Below are 6,566 nucleotides of genomic sequence, written 5' to 3'. Positions count from 1 at the left end.
ACAAATCATTCAACGTGGATCTCAAGACGGTGAGACATGTGGTGTCCTTCGAAAGCTGAAACTCTACAGGAGGTTTCACTCTGTTGAAGTACAATTCCGCCTTAATAAAAAATTGAGGAAAGAGGCATTCTAAGATATTTTTCTCAACAACATATGACCTCTATTTATAAAACTTTGGATTCATTTTGGACCAGACAAATGGTCGGTGCGATTACATCCGTACAAAACTGTTGAAAAATCGTAATCGTTGGAAATTTGCATTACCAAAAATTTCGTATTGGTAAAAATTTCCAGCATCACATGATATTTATTAAAATACCAACATTATTTCAAAGATAACAGATTTTTTTATTTAAAAAAAATCGATATTAGTTTATATCGACAATTTTAAATGAACTAACAGAAATTTTAAATAATACCTAAAATTTTCATTGAACTACCAAAAATTTAGTTGCAAAGTTTGATCCAATTTTGTCAGGAGGAAGTTTTGGAATTAATGTAAAATGTGAAAGTACCAAGTATATTTTCGGAAGTGGGAGGCTTAATTCTCGGCAACAAATTACAGTATTAAGGTCTATAGCCTTTATATTACTCACACATTAATAAAACTTTCAAGTGAAAAATCAATTATAACAACCTTAACCATAATAAACTAAGTCTACAACTAACAAACTCTCAAACAAAATTGTTCAAGCAACTAATTTACAAATAGAATTTCAATACAACACTAAATAATTAGGGTGCGTTAACCATGTAAAAGGAAGAGAATCGTAGGGTGCATTTGTTTGACAAATTCAAATTAGAATTTCAACAATGTTATTCCTTAAAATGTTAATGTCAGGAGTTTTATTCTCATCAATTCGGTTAGTAAATAATTAGGGTTCTTAGAAATGTTTTTGAATTTTATTTATAATTTAGTTGAATTATCAATACATCCAATGATATCTTTCATATTCATCTTTAGACAAGACAATCATTAAGTAGAAGCATAACTTTCATACTCTTTTTAGAACAAAGATTTCATATAATCTATTTAAAAACTTTTTACGTATCTAACACACATCGGACATTAAATTGTTCATTTACATTGTATTATCATCAAAACTAAATTAAACTGCATTATTGTTCAAATTAACTTTGATTCAATAATTTTTTTTTATGTCGTTGTAATTAGAAGCATAGAAAAACATAAAAAATAAATAAATATAGATTCATATTTTAACTCTAATAATAATAGGTTTTTTCTTCACCCACCTCCTAACCTTCTTGCCCACCCCTGGTGAATTTACAACATTACCCCTTGTTTCGGAAGTTCATTTCCGAAACCGTATTTTTTTTTTGAAAAAAATGTGTTTTCGGAAATGAACTTCCGAAAACGTGTTTTTTTTAATATAAAATATTGGTTTCGGAGATGCATCTCCGAAATAAAGTTACATTTTCAGAAAATGTGGTGTTTCGGAAGTTCATCTCCGAACGCACCCCCCTTGGAGAATTCGGAAATGAACCTCCGAAAATATGTCTGGACAGAATAAAATGAAAAACAACAACAATTCACTTTATTTAATCGGGTGAAGATTACAACGATAATAATACATAAAATTAAAGTTACATATTGTTGAACACGGGTAGGTGGGGATGAGAGAGTGGTGGGGAGAAAAAAAGGCTTCCAAATTTCAAAAGGTGTACTAATGTAAGTAACAAATGACGGAGGAGGTGTAACCGGGGCCGGAACATATGACGGAGGAGGTGGATGTCCGGAGGAAGAAGAACCTGAGGTACGTCCACCGCGAGACAAAGGAGCCAATCAATGTAAGCTATAATTTATCATTATCATCAGGGGACGTCATTACAAAAAATTGGGAAAAAAATCTTATTATTTTTAATCTTGATTTTTTAGAAATGACGTCCCCAGATGATAATGATAAACTATAGCTTACAATGATTGGCTCCTTTGTCTCGCGGTGGACGTACCTCCGGTTCTTCTTCCTCCGGACATCCACCTCCTCCGTCATATGTTCCGGCCCCGGTTACACCTCCTCCGTCATTTGTTACTTACAGTAGTACGTATTTTTATTAACATGATAAATCCAATACAAAAACACTGTGCGATACAATCCGAAATCCGAACAAAACAAAACAAAACACGTCAAACAAAACAAAAACATGTTATTCTGCCCGACGAGCGTTACAAAATACACATCAAACAAAACAAAAACACGTTATTCTTCTCGACGAGCGAACTCCTCCGAATGAAGATAATTATACCAATCTTCATCCCACTCAGTATCAGAACCATCAGCGTTGATCACGCCTGAAGGCTGAGCCTGCGCGTCCGAGCCATGGACTCCCAGGGGACGAGAAGCAGAACCAGTCAAAAGCTTCTTCTTCTCCTTCACCACCTTCACCTCCTTCACCTCCTTCACCTCCTTCACCTCTTTCACCTCCTTCTTTGAAGAACCCTTTCTTCCCTTAGCGCCCTCTTTAGAAGACGCAGTCCTGCGTGCTTGTTGGTTGCCTGACATGTTCCTGTAAACAGTTGAAATCGATTAATATGCGAGACAAAATAAAAAACAAAAAAATTTGAACTTCTGATACAATTCGGAAGTTCATTTCCGAAAACTGGGAGGGAGGTGTTTTCGGAAATGAACTTCTGAAACACCCCTGCGATGGACTTTTCTGCAACTTCCATGGCAGACCCCTAAACCAAACTTCAAACCAAATCAAAATGCTTCTAAACAACCTAAATACTACTAACAACCTAACCATATATCATTTATGCAATTAAAACCCTAAATAACATGCATTTGAATAATAGATCTAAAAATTTCAAAACTTACAAAGTGTTAGGATTGAGGGCTTTTGAATGTTGTTTAGCAGTGTGATTGGAGCCTTGATGCAGCTTTGGAATTCTGTTTGCACAAATTTTCGCCTTTGCCACTTTTTGTTTTGATTTAGGGTAAATGATTGGGGGAGGGGGAGTGTTTTGATAAATCTGCAGAAATCGCTGTATTTCGGAAGTTCACTTCCGAAACCCCTGCTTTGGAAATAAACTTCCGAAATAAGTCAATTTTTTCAAAAAAAAAAAGCGCTTCGGAAGTTCCTTTACGAAGCAGGGGTATTTTGGTATTTTCGCTGGGGTGACCCCATAGGGAGGTGGCCAAAGAAATTTTCTAATAATATTAGACCAACTTTGACTTTGGATTTAGGTTAAAATGACCCATCAAGCATCATGACTTTGTCTTTGGCCATCTCAATATGAACATACATTATGTCATGCTGAAGAATAGGTTGCATTATTCTGTGTATGCTATTCGTTTGGTCTGGTTTGCGTTTGACTTTGAGATTTCGCACTTTTACATTTTGGAATTCTTTGACAAAACAAAAGAACAAAAACAAATCATCTAGGATGAAGCCAACGAAGATTTAGCATCATAGATCATCACAAATGGTAATGCACTTATTGCTCGTGAGATTAACTTCAATCTAGAGGACTCTCCAATTAAAAAGCACTATTGATTTGGTTTTTTTTATCACATTACATATACCAAAAAATTTATAAATAAAATTAATGGAATGATTAAGAGTGTTGATGATTATATATATATATATATATATATATATATATATATATATATATATATATATATATATAGTGCCACTTTAATTAATATTTTTATCTATAATAATAAATACAAGAAGATAGAAAGATGAATATAATAATAAATTAATGGATATGTAAAAATATTAAAATTAATAATTTTTCTTTAAAGTAAATTAATTGGTTTTGATTATTTGAATGAAAGATAGTTTGTAACTATCTATATAACTAAAAAAAGTTAAATAGAGAATAAAAATTGATACTTATAGTAGCATAATTAAATAATCGATGTTTATTTGTATTTTTATAATTTTATTATATGTTCAATTAAAACTATTAGATACAATAGTTTAAAATTATGACAACCCATGTGTTAATATCTTCTTTTATATATAGTATGTGTATGTATGATTTTGAAATTTATAACATGCACTAATTGAAAGTTTTGCCTTGGATACTAGAAAACACCTTAAGCAAGTTGTTGAGCCATTAATGTGCTCTTAATATCATATTATAGGTCATGCTAATTCACGTGGTTAAGCACATTTTAAGTTGCATATGTATTGGTCTAAATATTGAACATAATTGAGAAGTAGAGATATTATTCATATATCATGAAGACTTTGTATACTTGGGAAGAATCCGATGCCATCTTCATTGAAAAACAACTATGGTTATAAAAAAAGAACAAAGATTGGTTCAGAAATACAAATATTACTAATGGATTTATGTTTACACTAATTCATCTTACATATTGCAATATACAACCTTAGAGATATACCAATCAATATTTCAATAAAGCTTAAATGTACTTTTGGTCCATGTAAGTTAGCGAGTTTTTAATTTTTGTTCTTGTAAGTTTTTTTTTTGTCTGTGTCTATATATCTTACTTTTTGCTCGCGGTTTAGTCTCTAAAGCCAAAATTCGTAGGAAAATCTGCTGGTTTCTGCGAATTTTCCTGCGGATTTTGATTTTAGGGACTAAAACGAACACGAAAGTGAAATATAGAGACTCAGACAAAAAAAACTTACAAGGACGATAATCAAAAACTCACTAACTTACAGGGACCAAAAGTGCATTTAAGCCTTGAATAAACTTACATATTGTTACCGACACTTCATTAATTGGACATGCCGCGTTACAATTATTTTCATGGGACTTTTGATACAATGAATCAACCTTTTTTTAAGGAACATGGAGGGCTCGCCCTCGAGATAGATGACGTGCGCAGTACCTTTATCTCTCGCCGATTATATGAGAAGGAGTCACTACACGAGTCCTTCAGAAATACATACTAAACAGTCTCTCCTAATCATGGAAGATCGGTTGCTGCCCTTGAGGATTTCCTAAATCCTTGGTCCAAAAGGCTTCTATATATACTTCTCCCCCAAGGGGAGAAAGGGATAAATCCTAATTAATATGCTTATACCTAAGCAACCAACACATATACAAAGTCTCTCATCTCATGTGAGCAGATCCTCTAAACTACCATAAACACCACCGTACAGGGTTTCTCGTCCTCATGGACAAGCCCCTAACAACCACTATTTGTTATACACCTTCTAATACTTCAGAGTGCGTCTGCCATTGCATAGGTAACATGCACACTTGTACCTTTTGACTAGTACAAACAATATTGTTCTCATTCCTAAAAGTAAAACATGTTGACTCATTGGATCATTTCAGGTCTATAACATTAGCCAAATTTATGTTTAAAGTTTTAACAAAAAATCATTGTTGATAGATTAGCCACAATCATGCCCATCCTCATATCTGAGAAGTAAAGGGGATTCATACAAGGTAGAAAGATAAAGGATTGTATCTTATTTTCTTTAGAGGAAATTAACTTGCTTGATTTTAAGTCTTTTTTAGGAAATATAGTTTTGAAGGTGGACATCACCAACACTTTTGATACTTTAAATTGGTCTATCATCCTTAAAGTGTTTCACAATTTTCGGTTCAACTTAATTCTCTGCTAATGGATTGGCAAAATTATTAACTTTACTAGTCTTTCCATCTCCATCAATGTTCCAGGAGAGTTAGGCAGGGTGACTCTTTATCGCCTTTTCTCTTCTTCTTAGTTGAAGATGTCATCAATAGAGGTATTTCGAAGCTGGTTAGCTTTGGTAGACTCGAGTTAATAACAGGTTCAAGGCTTTTTAAGTTTCGTCACATATATTTTATGCACATGATATTTGTATCTTATGCAAAGGAAAGACGCCAAACATTAGGGCTCTTACTTCCATTTTCAAAACATATTACTTTGCCTTTATCCATATCATGAATAGGGGTGGGAATAGGCTAGGCTAGGCTAGGCTTTATAAGGCCTGGGCCTGGCCTACGATAAACTTACAAGGCCTGAGCCTGGCCTATGGCCTACTATAGGCTTGTTTTTTCAGTCTGGCCAGGCCTTTTTAAAAGCCTGGTCTGGCCTGAAAGCCTATTTAAAAGCCTCTTTCTTATTAATATTTTCAATTAATTCATATTACTTAAGAAGCCTAATAGGTCGCATATATATGAACATTTAGATCGACCTACTTATCATTTTTTTCTAATATATATATATATATATATATATATATATATATATATATATATATATATATATATATATATATATATATATATATATATATATATATTAAAACCAATCTATTTAACACTTTTTCTAATATATATGCATATATAGGCCAAATTATTTAGACTAATTTTAATATATATGAAAATATAGACCGGCCTACAAGGCTTTATAAGCTTTTTTAATAGCCTAAGCCTGACTTATTTTATTAAATAGGCTTTTAAAAAAGCCCAAACCTGACCTTTTTTTCAAATAAATCTGGCCTGGCCTGGCCTTAAATAGGCTAGGCCATAGGCCCCTGTAGACCGGCCTGGCCTATTCCCACCCCTAATCATGAATAAAACTAAGATGCATAAAAATGTATTATAAGACATATGTTAATATCCACAT

This window comes from Vicia villosa, unplaced genomic scaffold, assembly GCF_029867415.1.
Source record: "Vicia villosa cultivar HV-30 ecotype Madison, WI unplaced genomic scaffold, Vvil1.0 ctg.000672F_1_1, whole genome shotgun sequence".
Lineage (NCBI taxonomy): Eukaryota > Viridiplantae > Streptophyta > Magnoliopsida > Fabales > Fabaceae > Vicia > Vicia villosa.
This window is presented reverse-complemented; position numbering follows the sequence as displayed.